The sequence below is a fragment of the Camellia sinensis genome, chromosome 7, assembly GCF_055761805.1.
Source record: "Camellia sinensis isolate YWXY chromosome 7, ASM5576180v1, whole genome shotgun sequence".
NCBI lineage: Eukaryota > Viridiplantae > Streptophyta > Magnoliopsida > Ericales > Theaceae > Camellia > Camellia sinensis.
This window is the reverse complement of record NC_138967.1, coordinates 57,807,740-57,824,728: the sequence shown is the minus strand read 5'-3', so window position 1 is coordinate 57,824,728 and position 16,989 is coordinate 57,807,740. Positions and strand designations below refer to the sequence as shown.

At 35.9% G+C, this 16,989-nt stretch overlaps 1 long non-coding RNA gene and 1 pseudogene across 3 annotated transcripts; one reads left to right on the top strand and one right to left on the bottom strand.

Annotated features, from left to right (window-relative positions):
• Nucleotides 1-1,207: 1,207 nt before the first annotated feature.
• On the top strand, nucleotides 1,208-2,790 carry LOC145795112 (UDP-glycosyltransferase 75C1 pseudogene; annotated as a pseudogene). The gene has a single exon (XR_014335351.1). The product of XR_014335351.1 is annotated as a UDP-glycosyltransferase 75C1 pseudogene (transcript).
• Nucleotides 2,791-15,646: 12,856 nt separating this feature from the next.
• LOC145795113 (uncharacterized) lies at nucleotides 15,647-16,187 on the bottom strand. Of its 2 annotated transcripts, none has more exons than XR_014335353.1 (2): nucleotides 16,096-16,187; nucleotides 15,647-16,012 (listed from the first exon to the last, which is right to left on the bottom strand). It is a non-coding gene; the product is annotated as an uncharacterized LOC145795113 (long non-coding RNA). The 2 variants fall into 2 exon arrangements; XR_014335352.1 differs by having other exon boundaries at nucleotides 16,115-16,187.
• Between the last annotated feature and the right edge of the window lie 802 nt (nucleotides 16,188-16,989).

Genomic DNA, 16,989 nt, shown 5'->3' with positions numbered 1-16,989 from the left:
CTTTAGCAAATTTTGATTTTGACTTTGGATTAGATTCCTCATAATATTTCTTTTTAGGTTTAGTATAAAATTTATCAATGGATTTGGAGGATGAATAGTTCATTTTATATTTAGTAGAATAACTATAAGAAGATTTCTTTTTACTATATTTTCTTCTAAAATGTGCAACAAGAGGTAAACCATATTGTTAACAGAAATTTTCTAATTCATTTTTAGCTTTGTGTTTATCCTTAGCAGCTTTTTGACTAAGTTTTAAGTCCATGCACATATGTTATCCTTCTTTTTGAATTGTACTAATTATATTACCATGGGTTAAATTATCGTATTCTATACTGTCAAAGGGTTGACTAAGGACATCTCTAATCTTATAAGTAAAAAGACTGGGTAATCCATTAATGAATTTTTCTTTTCAAAGGAATTCAGTATAATCATCTCTAAGCATAACTCGAGAGGTAAAAACATCTTTATACCATCTAAATCATATTTGATAATAGGTCTACTCCCCATAATAGTGATCATGATAGTAATCGCCTCGACTTAATCACTCAAATTAATATCCAAAAATGACATTCAAAAATCAAATTAGTTATTAATAATTTTGAATTAGAAGTCATAGCGTTAATTTTAAATTGCATCCAAGAATGTTTAATTCCTACTAAATATTATCACAAAACTACTGAACAATTAAACTCTGCTAATGGAAGTCAAATACATATCAAATATAAATATACTTAAAAAAATTAAAAAAAAATTATTTAAAATATTAAAAAACTTAATAAAAATAAAAAAATATAAAAAATAAGAAAGTAAAATTTTCTAAAAAATATTTTTAAAATGGGCAAATTACAAACACCCCCTCGAGGTTTGGTGAAAATACAGATTTCCCCCTGAGGTTTGAGAAATTACATCCCGCCCCCTGAGGTTTATATTTTCATAACAAATTACCTCCTGAGATTTTTATTTTCATACAGATTCTCCCTAATTTCTCCTAATTTGTTATGAAAATTTGACCCTCAGGGGACAATTTGTAATTTCTCAAACCTCAGAAAAATCTGTATTTTTACCAAATCTCAAGGGGTGTTTGTAATTTGCCCTTTTAAAAAAATAGAACCAAGCAAATTATTTTTTGTTATAAAAATAATTGCATCCAAAAGTCAAAGATGACAACCATGTCTTATCGAGATCATCTATAAAGAAGATTAAACCCCAACATAATAATCTTGCTCGTGAACAAATCTAGTGAAACCAGTAAAACCAGCATGACCAACCCCCACTTCCTTCTTCTTTGCTGCCCTGCCCAAGGCCACGTCAACCCCACTCTAGTGCTCGCCAAGCTCCTCCTCACCCACGGCGGCGGCGCCACCGTCACCTTCGCCACCACCGTCCGCGGCCTCCGCGGCATCACCACCACTCTGCCCACCCTCCCCGGCCTCTCCTACGCATCCTTCTCCGACGGCTTCGACAACGGCGATCACCCCACCACGGATCCCACCCGAGCCATGTCCGAGTTCAAGCGAGTCGGCTCCCAAACCCTAACTCACCTCCTCACCACCCTCTCTCATGGCGGCTCTCCGGTGACCTTCATAATCTACACCATCCTCCTCCCCTGGGCCGCCGCCGTGGCACGTGACATGCACGTGCCCTCCGCTTTCTTCTCCATTCAGTCCGCCACTACTTTCGGTATATTCCACACCTACTTCAACAACCCTTCGATTTCCATTAAATTACCTGGACTGCCATTGTTTTCAAGCGACGACGTACCTTCGTTTCTCTTACCTGAGAGTCCACACAGTTCTGTGATACCTACAATCAAAGAACACATACAAACCCTAAAAGAAGACCCCAATCCATTGATTCTCGTAAACACATTCGATGCTTTTGAACAAGACTCAATCAGAGCCATTGCTAACATGAAGGTCATTGCAATCGGACCGTTAATTCAATCCAAAAATTCAATTAAAATCGACTTGTTCGAGCGATCTGGAGAGGACTATATTCAATGGTTGGATTCAAAACCCGATTGCTCGGTCGTTTACGTGTCGTTTGGAAGCATGGTGGTGTTGGAGAAGCCGCAAATCGATGAGATTTTAAAGGGTCTGGTGCAAAGTTGCCGACCATTCTTGTGGGTTATCAGATCAGAAGAATTGAAAAAAAATATTGAGGCTGAGATGGGTACAGGAAATGGGTTGATAGTGTCGTGGTGTTCGCAATTGGAGGTGTTGGGGCACCGTTCAATTGGGTGTTTTGTGACGCATTGTGGGTGGAATTCGACGGTGGAGAGTGTGGTTGCGGGTGTGCCGATGGTGGGTTGTCCGGTATTTTCGGATCAGATGACGAACGCGAAGATGGTGGAGGAGGTGTGGGGGGTAGGGGTGAGAGCGGTGGTGAATGAAGAGAAAGTGGTGGAGAGGGGGGAGATTGAGAGGTGTTTGGATGTGGTGATGGGAGGGGGGGAGAGGGGAGAGGAGATTAGAAGGAATGTTGTGAAATGGAAAGGGTTGGCTTTGGAGGCTATCAAGGAGGGTGGTTCTTCACATAATAATTTCAAACAGTTTTTGGAAAGATTAGGGTGAAATTATTGTATTGTATTGCATTGCATTGAATCACTAGTTGTCAGTGTACACTTCCCTTCTTTCCTATTGTATTGAATCACTAGTTGTCAGTGTACAGTTCCCTTCTTTCCTGTTTCTTTGTGTGCTGGTTGCATCTTCATATATATGTAACAAGAAGTTTCCAAGCACAATTGTTCCAACTTGTGTTTGTAGGCCGGGTAGTGGAAATTTAAGCCAATCCCTTACTGTGTTGTTTGGAAAACACTTTAGCAACGTACATTTCGATTAGGGTGATTTTATTTACGCCACAAAAATACTAAGATGAAACCATAATAAAACACAACCACAACGTCATTCTTGTTGCCTATGAGTAACAATGGCAAAAACTTTCAAGTACTTCAAAGTCTAAAATTGATCAAAACATTAAACAGGTGAAATCATATATATAATATATATATATATATATATTATGATTATGAGAATTTAATAAATTTGGTAACTGTTTATAATATTTTTTTTTTTTAAATGAAATAGACGCTAAGGCTTCGTTTGGAAACAGGCTTTTTTAGGTGCCGTTTGGTAACACTTACGTTTTCAGTTTTCTGTTTATATTTACAAAAATTTAAAAAACTCAAATAAAAACTTGTTTGGTAAAATTTTTTATTTATAAATCAGCGGTCTCAGTTTATAAATTTGGCCAAAAAATGAAAACACAAAAAATGTGTTTCCATTTTGAATTTTTAGTTTTTTTTTTATCACCCAACATTAGCCACCATCCGCCACCATTTTCCACCACCGTCTTCCGCTACCACCACCCACCACCCACTCTCCACCACTACCTGCCACCACCACCCACCAGCCACCTACCCCCCACTCACCACCACCACCCACCCCTCGCCGCCGCCGTCGCCGCCACCACCACCACCACCACCCGCCACTTGCTTGCCACCACCACCACCCACCTGCCACCACCATTCACCACCTGCCACCACCAGCCACCCACCACCACCAGCCACCTACCACCCACCCGCCACCACTACCCACCACCACCACCACCACCACCATCACCCACCACCCACCTGCCACCACCACCCACCACTCACCACCACCACCACCACCACTACTCACTTGCTACCACTTACCACCCGCCACCGTCACCCACCCACCCACCACCACCCGCCACCCACCTGCCACTACCACCCACCACCCACCACCACCACCCACTCGCTACCACCTACCACCCACCAACCACCACCACCACCTACCACCCGCTGCCACCACCACCACCACCCACCACCACCCATCACCCGCCACCGTCACCCACCCACTCGTCACCACCCACTACCACCACCCATCCGCCACCCACCCGCCACCACCACCACCACCACCACCCACTCGTTATCACCCACCACCGTCACCCACCCACCCACCCGCCACTACCACCCGCCATCTACCCGCCACCCACCACCACCCGCCATCAGCCACTCACCACCCACCACCCACCACCACCCGCCATCCGCCACCCACCTGCCACCACCACCTACCACCCGCCACCACCACCTCCCACTCACTACCACCCACCACCCGCCACCGCCACCTCCACCCACCCACCCGCCACCACCAGCTACCCACCACCCACCGTTACCACTTTCCACTACCGTCTTCCGCACCCACCACCCACCGTCACCACTTTCTCACTCTTTTTTATATTTTTAAATTTTTTAAAATATTTTGTCAATTACCAAACGTGTTTGTAGTTTATGTTTTTCTAAAAATAAATAAAAAATAAACAAAAACCAGTTTATAAAATTTTTGTAAATATAAACTGAAAACGTAAACGTCACCAAACACACCCTTAGTAATTTTTTGACTAAAATGTGATGTAAAAGAAATTAGTATGTTTAGAATGACTTTTTTGCTTTTTACGAAAAGATGTGCAAAAAGTAGAGAGAAAATGAAATCTTTGACTTTTTTGTATGAGTTGTTAGTGTTTTAATTTTTTTAGTGACTTTTTAGCTTTTTGGCTAAAAAAGTCACTTGCCAAATGAGACCTGAATGCATTTTTGTCTACAAATTTCATTTTTTTTTTTTTGCAGATATATATATATATATAAAATAAAGTAGGACTATTTTTAAATTTGTCTTACACACATTTGTCCTACTAAGACATTTGAACGACTGAGATGACTTTCAATAATAACATCCCACGTTAAAAAATGTATGAACAAATTTAAGGATTTTAGATTTCTACCCATTAACATCTTTCCCACGTCCCCTCTCTCTCTCTCTCTCTCTCTCTGAAAGACCGAAACCCTAGCTTTGTACAACAAGTAAACCACGTTCATTTCTCAGCTTTTCATATATTTATCTCTCTCTATATGTTTGTGTATATATACAAGTTTTGGTGACCATGGGTTGTTTTGATTATATATATATCGAATTCAAGCTTTTTGTGTATTGGCAAAGAGAGAAAGAGAGAGAGAGAGAGACAGAAGAGAAGTACGTAGCGAGGCCGATGAAGAGGCCTTCCAGTGAATGCAAGAAGTCGAAAAGGCCGACGAAGAGAACATCCACGAAATTGGTGAGAATTGATGACGATGATGACGGTAGAGAAGTCTAAAGGATATACAAGATTTCTCTCTCTTCATGTCCTCTCCCTCTCTCTTCTCTGTCGCCGCCGGAAGTAACATCTCTACCACCTACAGTAACTTTTCATTTCTTCTCTCTCTCAGTTCTCAGATCTTCAGGTTCACATCTCTACCACCTACAGCAACTCTTCATCTCTTCTCTCTCAATTCTCTGATCTTTAGGTTTCGGCTTGAGGTTGTTGGTGATTTCTTACTGTGGTTACTCTGGTGTAGCTACACAGAGGTTTTTATGTCCGTCGTCGATCCTGTTTACCGACGTTGTTATTCTTGTGGATCTTTGCAGCTAGGCGTGTAACTCACAGCTTCATGCATGCGTAAGCTAAGGTCAGCGGCGTGGTTGCATACAGACCATGTGCTTTGTCAAACTTTTTCAAACCTCCTGTTGGTTTTGGTAGCCTATGGTTTTCCAAAACCATTTTTGGGAGTGGTTAGAGGGTTTTTTGAATTATTTTGAGTTGGTTTCTACGTGGGCTTATGAAGCAACGTCTGTTGATGCAAGCTCGATGGACTTGGACCGTGTTTGGTGGGTTATTATTTGAAAGGTGGTGTCTTGGGCCCACGTTTAATTTAGTAAATGGGCTGGTGGATTTGAGTTTGGTCGTAGGCTGGCGTATATTGTTCAGCCACGGTTCTACTGAATTGTTTAGTGGGTTATTCAACCACTTTTGTATAATTGTCCATATATCTTCTCCAAATATCCATCTATTATTTATGATAAAGGGTGCTTGGGATAAAAATGATATATAGACAATCTTGATTTTTATTTATGTCTTCTTTTTTGGGGTACCCTGCTAATGTAGGGGTGTTTTAATTAGTTATTTTATTAGCTTCTCCTCTTTTGGGAGTATGAGATTTGTTGTATTACCTGAGATATACCCCTTATAACTTACCCACCCAAAAAAAAAAAAAATTTCTCAAATCTTCTCTCTGATCTACTTTGAATGAGTTTCATTTTGAAATGTGTTTTGAATTCTGAAAGGTTTCATTGTGTTTGGATTTGTGTTTCTAAGATTTGGGTTTCGGTTTGTGACTTTTAATGTGTTTTAATGAATTTTCATTTAGTTTGAAAAATGGATATTGTTAGACTTATTTACTTTGATAATTTATTTAATTATGTTTTTAATTTATTTGGAAAAGAAAATAGAATCAACATTTATTTTAATGATTTTATGTTTTAATTTATTTGAAAGAGAAAAATAGAATCAAAATTTATTTTGTCTCATTATTTCTTACCTAAAACTTTTATGTATTTAATATTTGATTAAATCAGAGGTTCAAATAGCCCAAAACAAAAGTTCAAACAGCCCAGCCCAGCAGAAGGCCAAAAGGTTCAAGTGGAAGATATTCAAATTAATAATGATGGAGTGGAAGATATTAAAATTTGTAATGATGGAGTAAAAGATATTCAAATGAATACAACGGCTATAAATTTCATTATATATATCAAAGCCTCTAATGTAAACAAGTTACAAAAAAAACACGAAAATATTCTTTGATCTATAATTACTCACATCTAATCTCTGAAAAATTCTCTGAGAAGTGTTCTTCAATTTTTGTTTACATTCTCTTTCAAAAATTATACACTGAGAAGTATAACTTTCAGCCCATCTTTCCTGTGTGAGGTTTACAGAAAAATTAGAGCTTCATTTTTATATCTATCTTTGAGAGATAATTCTTGTAGCTTTCTGTGAAAGCGAAAACACCTTCTTTTCAACCTTGTAAGAGTGTAGTACACTCAGTGCTCTTGACTTAGAAAGTCTGTGTAAAATCTGTGGAGGATTGCTCCATCTGTGAAAAGGTTGCTAGCACCCTATGAAGCTAGAGTATGGTGAAAAATCTCAAGTGAAGCCTGAGGAGTAGACGTAGGCCGAGTGGAAGCCGAACCACTATAAATTTGTTTGTCTCTCTCTCCTTTATCTCTTTATTTTATTTAAATTGCCATAGCTATATTTCACATTTTCACTGTGCTAAAACCATTAATTGACATAGTTGTTAGAATACTTGTTTTAATTATTTCTATTTCATTAACTATATTTATCTATTATGCTAGTCATAATTTTTATTAAGATATTATTATTTTTATTTGTAAAAACCTAATTCATCCCCCCTCTTAGGTTGTCTTTTGGGTAACAATTGGTATCAGAGCTTAGACTCTTGTTTGATTTAACCATCTGGAAGTTTCGATCCATTGCAACCTTAGCTGAAGGACAAGCCACATATAAGTCACCACTGTTTGACGGAAACAACTATTGTCATTGGAAAGATAAGATGACCCTATACTTACAAGTCACTGATTATGCCATGTAGATTATTGTCACCAAAGGTTCAAAAATTCCTACCAAATTAGTAAACAATATTAGTATACCTAAAATTGAAAATGAATGTGATGAGAGGGATCATAAATTATTGCAAGTCAATGCTAAAGCCAAACTCACCCTTGTTTGTGGATTAGACTCTAAGGAGTATTATAGAATTTCAAATTGTGATTCGACCAAAGAAATTTGGGACAAACTTGAGATAACGTATAAAGGTACAAACCAAGTGAAGGAATCTCGTATTGATATGCTTGTTCATAGTTATGAATTGTTTAAAATGAACTCAGATGAATCTATTTCAAGTATGTTTACTAGATTTATTGAAATTGTAAACTCTTTGAAATCTCTTGGCAAAACTTATACTAACAGTGAGTTGGTGAGAAAGATTCTTAGGTGTTTACCAAAGAATTGGGAAGCAAAGGTCACGGCCATTATAGAAACCAAAAATCTCTCCACACTTGGATTAGATGAGCTTATGGGTTCCCTTATAACTCATGAGATCACCATGAAAGTCATGAGGATGTTAAAAACAAAAATAAAAGTGGAATTGCATTCAAAGCCTTATCAAATAAAGAAGAATATGAAAACTCTAGTGAGGATGAAAGCTATGCCATGTTTAGTAGAAATCTCAAAAAGCACTTCAAGAAAAACAATTATGGAGGAAAAAGACCTTTCAAGAAAAAGTACAACAAAGATAACAAGAAAGAACCTATTATTTGCTATGAGTGCAAAAATCTTGGACATATAAAGATGGATTGTCCAAAATTAAAGAATCATGGAAAAGACTACACAAGAAACAAAAAGGCCATGGTAGCAGCTTGGAGAGAAAGTGAAGATAAAAACTCAAGTGATGAAATTGAAAATGAAGTAGCCAACTTATGTCTCATGAGTCGTGAAGATGAAGACTCTATTCAAGATGAGGTAATTACTCTTTATGAAGAACTTGAAAGTGCACTCCATGAACTACAAGATGAATTTAGAAAAGTTTGTGCCAAAAATAATGTGTTGAAGAAATCTGTTACATCTTTATCTATTAATATAGAAGAATTAAAGAAAGAAAAAATTATTTTGAAAAATGATTTTGATACTATCTCTAATGAGAAAACTAATTTAAAAAACAATGTTGATGATTTAACAAAAACACTTGAAAATTTTGTAAAAGGTAGAGATAATCTCAACATGCTTCTTGGAAATCAAAGATTTATTTTTGATAAAGTGAGTATTGGATATGACCCTATTAAGAAACAAAAGAATCTCAATATAATTTTTGAAAAGGCACCTCTCATGACACACCCTCATATTACTTGTCATTATTGTAGAAAGAAAGACCATTATATATCTTATTGTCCATTCAAAAAGAATATGAACATGGGAATTAAAAAGATTTAGATTATTAAGGGATCTAACAAAACTAACTAAGAAGGACCCAAGAAACTATGAGTACCAAAAACCAACACTTGATTATCATCTTGTAGGTTTGTTTTAAGTCCAAAGCTAAAGAAGGGAAGTGGTACCTTGATAGTGGATGTTCCAGACACATGACTAGAGATAAATCATTCTTTACTAAACTATCATCGAAAGATGGAGATTTGTTACTTTTAGAGACAACAAGAAAGAAAAAATCATCAGTATTGGTAGCATCGGTATTTCTCCTAACCCTTCTATTGAAAATGTTTTACTTGTTGATGTACTTAAACATAACCTACTTAGTATTAGTCAATTATGTGATAAAGATAATCGAGTTATTTTTGATAAATCACATTGCACAATTGAAAGCACAAATGATCATAAAGCTTATTCGTTGGTAATCACAATGATAATGTTTATGTTTTTCATCTTAATGATCTCTATGCTAGTGATGTTAAATGTTTATATGTTAATAATGAAAATAGTTGATTTTGGCATAGAAGACTTGGTCATGTTCATATGGATTTAATTGCTAAACTTTTGAGAAAGGATTTGGTCATTGGACTTCCAAAAATTAAATTTGAAAAAGATCATCTTTGTAGTGCTTGTCAAAAAGGAAAACAAACTAAACATCATTTAAATCAAAATCTCATATTTTCACAACTAGACCATTACAACTATTGCATATGGATTTATTTGGTCCCTCAAGGACATCTAGTTTAGGTGGTAAACATTATTGTCTTGTTATTGTTGATGATTATTCAAGATTTACATGGGTTATGTTTTTAGCACACAAAAATGAAACATTTTCTTCTTTCACAAAACTCTGTCGTAGAATTCAAAATGAAAAAGACTTTCGTATTACTAATATTCGAACCGACCATGGTAGAGAACTTGAAAATGAAAATTTTGAATTGTTTTGTGGTGAGCATGGTATTGGACATAATTTTTCAGCACCTAGAACCTCTCAACAAAATGGTGTAGTAGAAAGGAAGAATAGAACTTTAGAAGAGATAAGTAGAACAATGCTTTGCGAAAATAGTCTTCCTAAATATTTTTGGGCCAAAGCCGTTCACACCGCATGTTATATTTTAAATCGTGCATTAATTAGACATATTCTCAAAAAGACTCCTTATGAACTTTGGCATGATTGAAAGCCCCACATCAGTCACTTGCATGCTTTTGGTGGTAAATGTTTTGTGCATAATAATGGTAAGGATAACTTAGGTAAATTTGATTCAAAATCTGATGAAGTAATTTTTCTTGGTTATTCTTTAACTAGCAAAGCTTATTGTGTTTTTAATAAAGAACTCTTGTTGTGGAAGAATCTATACATGTGGCATTTGATGAAACTAGCATCTCTACTCAAAATCAAATTGTTAGTGATAATATAGATTTGGAACCAAATGGATCTTTCGAAACAAACTTGATGAATCCGACACAATTATAAGAAACAAGGCTAGACTTGTTAAACAAGGCTAGACTTGTTAAACAAGGCTAGACTTGTTGCACAAGGATACAATCAAGAAGAAGGTATTGATTTCGATAAAACCTTTGCTCCGATTGCTAGATTAGAAGTCATTTGCATGTTACTTGCATTTGCATGTTTTAGAGATTTCAAACTTTATCAAATTGATGTAAAAAGTGCATTTCTTAATGGTTTTATAAATAAGGAAGTTTATATTAAACAACCCCTAGGTTTTGAAGATCATGATTTTCTAAATCATGTTTTTAAACTATCAAAAACTTTATATGGTTTGAAACAAGCACCTCGTGCATGGTATGAACGATTAAGTAAATTTTTTATTGAAAATAATTTTCTAGAGGAACGATTAACACAACACTTTTTGTTAAAACTAAAAAGGATGATTTACTTATTGTGCAAATATATGTGGATGACATTATATTTGGTGCTACTAATGAAACCTTGTGTAAGGAATTTGCTAAGTGTATGCAATGTGAGTTTGAGATGAGCATGATGGGGGAGCTAATTATTTCCTTGGGCTTCAAATCAAATAATGTAAAGAAGAAATTTTTATCAACCAAGCTAAGTACACAAAAGAACTACTCAAAAAGTTTAGTATGTATGACTCAAAAATAGCTGGAACACCTATGAGCACATCCATTAAGCTAGAAAAGGATGAAAAAGGTAAGTCCATTGATCAAACAAAATATCGAGGTATGATCGGCTCACTTCTTTATTTAACTACAAGTAGACCTAATATTATGTTTAGTGTTTGTATGCGTGCTAGATATTAATCAAATCTAAGGAATCACATCTCTGTGCTGTTAAAAGAATTTCTAGATATCTTGTTGGCACTCAAAATTTGGGATTGTTTTATCCTAGAGGTGTTGCATTTGATTTAATTAGTTACTCGGATGCCAACTTTGCCAGATGCAAACTTGATAGAAAAAACACCAGTGACACTTGTCACTTTCTTAGTAACTCATTAGTATCTTGGTTTAGCAAAAAGCAAAATTCAGTTGCTTTATCAACGGCCAAAGCTAAATATATAGCTTCCGGAAGTTGTTGTGCCCAAATACTTTGGATGAAACAACAATTAGAGGACTTTGATTTGCATTATGATCATATCCCTATTAAATGTGATAATACTAGTGCCATCAATTTAAGCCAAAAATCCGATTCAACACTCACGAACAAAACATATTGAAATTCGACATCATTTTTTAAGAGATCATGTTCAAAAATGGGATATTGTACTTGAGTTTGTAAACATTGGCAAGCAATTGGCGGATATTTTCACAAAACCCCTAAGCGAGGATCACTTCAAATTATTCGTGGCGAGCTTAGAATGTCAATTTCTATTTAAAAAGTTTTGTTATGACTGTGAAATTTGAATTTTGTTAAAATAATATATGTGTATTGCTACGTTGATATGGAAACATTTATATCAGTTAAATGCTCTCAACTCCTTCATACATTTATTCTCCTTAACAGTTTGCTATTCTCAACTGTGTAATTTTTTTTTTTGGTTCTGCATCTCGAGGTAAAATTAACTTTGCATACATTGATTTTTTTTAAACCCTCATGATATTTTTTTTGCATTACCATTCCAGCAATACCAACGTTCCATTAAGTTTAATTTCTGCTGGTATTATTTTATTTTAATTTTTTTTTTATTTTGCTATTAGGCTTTATTTCTTTTTCTCATTATTATTTTTTGGTTGGGCTTAATTTTCTTATTTTTTTCTGTTTTTTAATTTCATTTTTCAATACTTAAACATAAAAACAAAAACAAATCAAAATACAAATATTTACATATAAAAAAAAAAAAAAAACCCTTCATTTTTTTTTAACAACCATACGCCGATCTTACTTACTCGTCTCTTTCATCGTTTTCTTCCTCTTTTTATCACCTTGGAAGGCCCTTGAAGGCCGTGCCCCCATGCTTTCGTCGAGAGCGACGACTCCCCGCTGACTATCAAAATCCAAGAACGACGTTGCTCCAAATTGGGCCTTGGAGGTGGTCTTCCGTTTAAGCTCTTTATTTTCGGCCTTCAGTGTGCAAATCTCTGCTCGCGCATCCTTGTACATGCGCTGGAGCAGCAAGAGTTGGGCGTTGACCTGGTGGAGCTCACTCGTCCTGTTCTGCAGTCGGTGAGCCAATTTTGTGACTGCAGTCACCGTCTCCATACAAGACGTCAGTGTAAAATGATTGGCTTCAATGTCTCATTGAGCTGCCATTATTTGCTCAATCGACATCATAGGAAGGTTGGCAAAAGTAGGAGTTGGGGCACTCGGCCCAGCACCGCTTACGGGATTATTCAGGTTCGGAAAGAGAGTAAGGGGACGAGACAAGGCGATGAAGTAGCAGAGAGAGCTGTAATCGACAGGAGGGTCGTTTGTGGCAGCCTTTCTGCTCTATTCAATCTCTCTGTTCTATCTCTCTCACGTAGAAGAAGAAAGAGATGGAAGCGAATGAGAAAGAAGACGGAAAAGAGAGTGATTAAGAAGAAGACAAGAGGGAGAGAGAACCGAGGCCGTTGATTGACCCGTCTCGCTTTTGTCGGTCAGCTGACGCAAAAGGGATGACGCGTGTCCGACGCGATTTCTGACGGAAAAGAGAGAGGCGCGCGAATCGTATATATATGTATATATATGTTTTGAATTGTATAGATGTCATTTATCACTATCATTTTCCTCCTCCTCCTCCAAATTCTAACCCATGATTTCCTTTTGATAATGTCACGGGAAGAGAAATTATATGATGTTATGTATTATGGCATTATTTTGTTATGATGTTATGTATTATGGTATTATTTTCAAATTATGGTATTATTTGAAAACTAATCTGATGATTTGTATTTATAGTTTGATATCTTAGTCTCATATCATGTCTCTAATTAAAGCTTATTTATTACACATGTGCTAACCTATGTACTTAGAAATTAATTCAAGGAGTATGACTTGAGGGGGAGCTTTTCTTACTCCCAAATCAAATCAAAACATCATTGTGTATTATCATCAAAAAAGGGGAGATTGTTAGACTTATTGATTTTGATAATTTATTTAATTATGTTTTTAATTTATTTGGAAGAGAAAAATAGAATCAACATTTATTTTAATGATTTTATATTTTAATTTATTTGAAAGAGAAAAATAGAATCAAAATTTATTTTGTCCTATTATTTCTTACTTAAAACTTTTATTCTAAATGTTATTAGAATGTATTTAATATTTGATTAAATCAGAGATTCAAACAACCCAAAACAAAAGTTCAAACAGCCCAGCCCAGCCTAGCAGAAGGCCAAAAGGTTCAAGTGAAAGATATTCAAATTAATAATGCTGGAGTGAAAGATATTCAAATTTGTAATGATGGAATGAAAGATATTCAAATGAATACAACAGCTATAAACGGCTATGAGTTTCATTATATATACCAAAGCCTCTAATGTAAACAAGTTATAAAAAAAATCCGAAAATATTCTTTGATCTATAATCACTCACATCTAATCTCTGAAAAATTCTCTGAGAAGCGTTCTTCAATTTTTTGTTTACATCCTCTTTCAAAAATTATACACTGAGACGTATACCTTTAAGCCCATCTTTCCTGTGTAAGGTTTACAGAAAAATCAGAACTTCATTTTTATATCTATCTTTAAGAGATAATTCTTATAACTTTCTATGAAAGCAAAAACACCTTCTTTTCAACCTTGTAAGAGTGTAATACACTCAGTATTCTTGACTTAGAAAGTCTGTGTAAAATCTGTGAAGGATTGCTCCATCTGTGAAAAGGTTGCAAACACCCTGTGAAGCTAGAGTATAGTGGAAAATCTCAAGTAAAGCTTGAGGAGTGGATGTAAGCCAAGTTGAAACCGAACCACTATAAATTTGTTTGCCCCTCTCTCTCTTATCTCTTTATTTTATTTAAATTGCCATAACTATATTTCACATTTTCATTGTGCTAAAATCATTAACTGACATAGTTGTTAGAAAACTTGTTTTAATTATTTCTATTTCATTAACTATATTTATCTATTGTGCTAGTCATAATTTTTATTAGGATATTATTATTTTTATTTATAAAAACCTAATTTATCCCCCCTCTTAGGTTGTCTTTTGGATAACAGATATAACTTTTGTGATTTTTATTTACACCGTGCCTTCAGGTACGGACATAAGCTAGTGTAATATATATATATATATATACATATAAAGAAACTATAAATATAAACGTTTCCAGATAGACTCTAAACTACATTAAAGGTAGGGTGTAAATCTGACTTGGCCCAGCTCATGTCATGCCTCACCGGCTCCCGCCAAAATTCGGGTCAGCCCACAAACCAAAAAATTAGGCTTAGGCCCAAACCCAGGCCCAGGGGTATTCAGGCCTTGAGTGGAGCAGGGCGGGCCTCAAGCCGGCCTGGTGGGCCTGGCCTCGAGCTTTAGTCGGATTTATTTTTTTTTTTAATTTTTTTTACCAAAATTTTATTATTTTTTACTAAAAAAGACACAGGGCCTTGGGTCGGGCTTTGAGTAGACCTTAAGCTGGCCGATGGGTCAGGCCACGCAGGTCGAGTCGGGCTTCAAAATGATGGCTCAAACCCGGGCCTAAGCAGACTTAAGCGGGCCAAGCCCATCCTGGGTCGCGAGCTATTTTTACACTTCTAGTTAAAAGTGACGGCTTGCCTCAATGGGCAGGGCCCTGTATACCCAACCTCATATTTAGGGTTTTCAATCTTGTCACTAGAACAAATATTAGGTATAACAGTGATACCACATGACAATATCACCTCATCTCCCCTCCCCCCCCGCGGTAGGTTCGGATAATCTGTCAATGTAATTATAAAAATAAAAAAATAAAATTCAAAAGAGAAGTGAAAATAGGTACTTCACCTACTACAGATCGTGCTCTAAGAAGCCACCTGGCTTAGAAGGATGGTTTGAAGCGCTCAACATAATCACTAACTTCATGGAAAAAAACACATCATCAAAACTAGAACAAGATTTTAAAGAAATATGTATCAGAAAGGTGATAGCATTCCTTCATTCTGGTTCAGTAATAACCACTTAAAAAGGCAACCACTAACCATTGTGAGAAGACACCATCTCCACAATCATACGGACCGAAATGTCTAATCCTATTCAAAAAATCAATTGAAACTTCAGAGTTATGTTTTCATAGGCACGAAATATACCCATTTCCTAGGACAATACAATATGTATAAATTTTCACAAAGGTATAGAGAGAGAGAGAGATTATGAAATGCGACAGTTAAGCAGTTCTTTTAGTAAGTGAAAAACAAAAATTGTACGACTTCAGGGTTGAATTAGTTTCAATTGGATGATAAAAGCTATAGCATAAACTCCAAGGAGAACAATGTTAAAGCACATTTAAAAACGAAGGACAAAATTTCAGATTAATTTGATAAAGGACTAATCAATAGAAACAAGAAAAGTCAGCATCTTTGTCTTTCAACATTATAATTCACTTTTATATTGACTCCATCCGCACAAGGCATCCTCACTATCAGAAGACTTCAAGGGAATCTCACCTTCAGAAACATCCGGTTCCATAGCTTCAATTTGTCCTCCCTCTACCTGCTCAGATTTTGCTACTTCCTCCTCCTGTGCACATCAACACAATAACAAAGTGACAATCAAGCAATAAAATATAATAATAATAATTGAAAAAAAAAAAAAAAACCTACATTAAACTAACTACACTACCAGACTTTGACTGAAGATTTATGTTACATGCCGTAAGCGCACTGATGTATAGGAAAGCAAAACACAAGAGGCTGCACAAGCACGAAAAAGCCAATTTAGTTTTTAACCAGGATTACACTTTTCTTTATTAATGGGACCATGGGCGCAACACATGTTCGTGCAAAATATGCATAAGAAACCCACCATATATAAGGCCAAAAAGAACTCTTGAACACAATGCTCATATTTGAAAAAATATCAGAAAAATATTGCACCAGAACTAAACATATCCCTGTATACTATCCATCAGGAAAGTCGAATCACAATCCCACATAAGCATGAAAATCTAATTTAGTTGCATCAAGCATTTTACGCTTCTTTTTCAGGGAGGCATAACACATGTAAAGGTAACATAAATAAAATCCCTCACATTTATGCACTATACTAGGTGTTCATTTACCAAAGAATAAAAAAAGGACTGCATCAAAACAGAACAGTTGTCAATGAAGCATGATGACCAACCACAAATGTGTCAATATGAAAGAAAGAGGAAGTCAAATCAAAATAGGCCATAAAAGCATGAAAAACCAATTCAGTAATATCCTACATTCTAAACCACTTTGCCAAAGGAGGAATAACCCATGTACACGCAACATATATACAAGAAACCAACTCTATACATTGCTGAAAAGACCTCCCAAATTTATACCACTTGGCCCATAATATGACCCATGGACACTTTACAGTAGCCTATGTAGAAAATCTAAAAATTATCGATATATCCAAGACTCCTAAAATCTAATAAAGCTATAGCAATAGCAGCTGATCTATGGAAAACATTAAAGACAACTTGGAGAGAAAAAAAAGATTAATTAAAAGACTGCTAAAGCATGCTC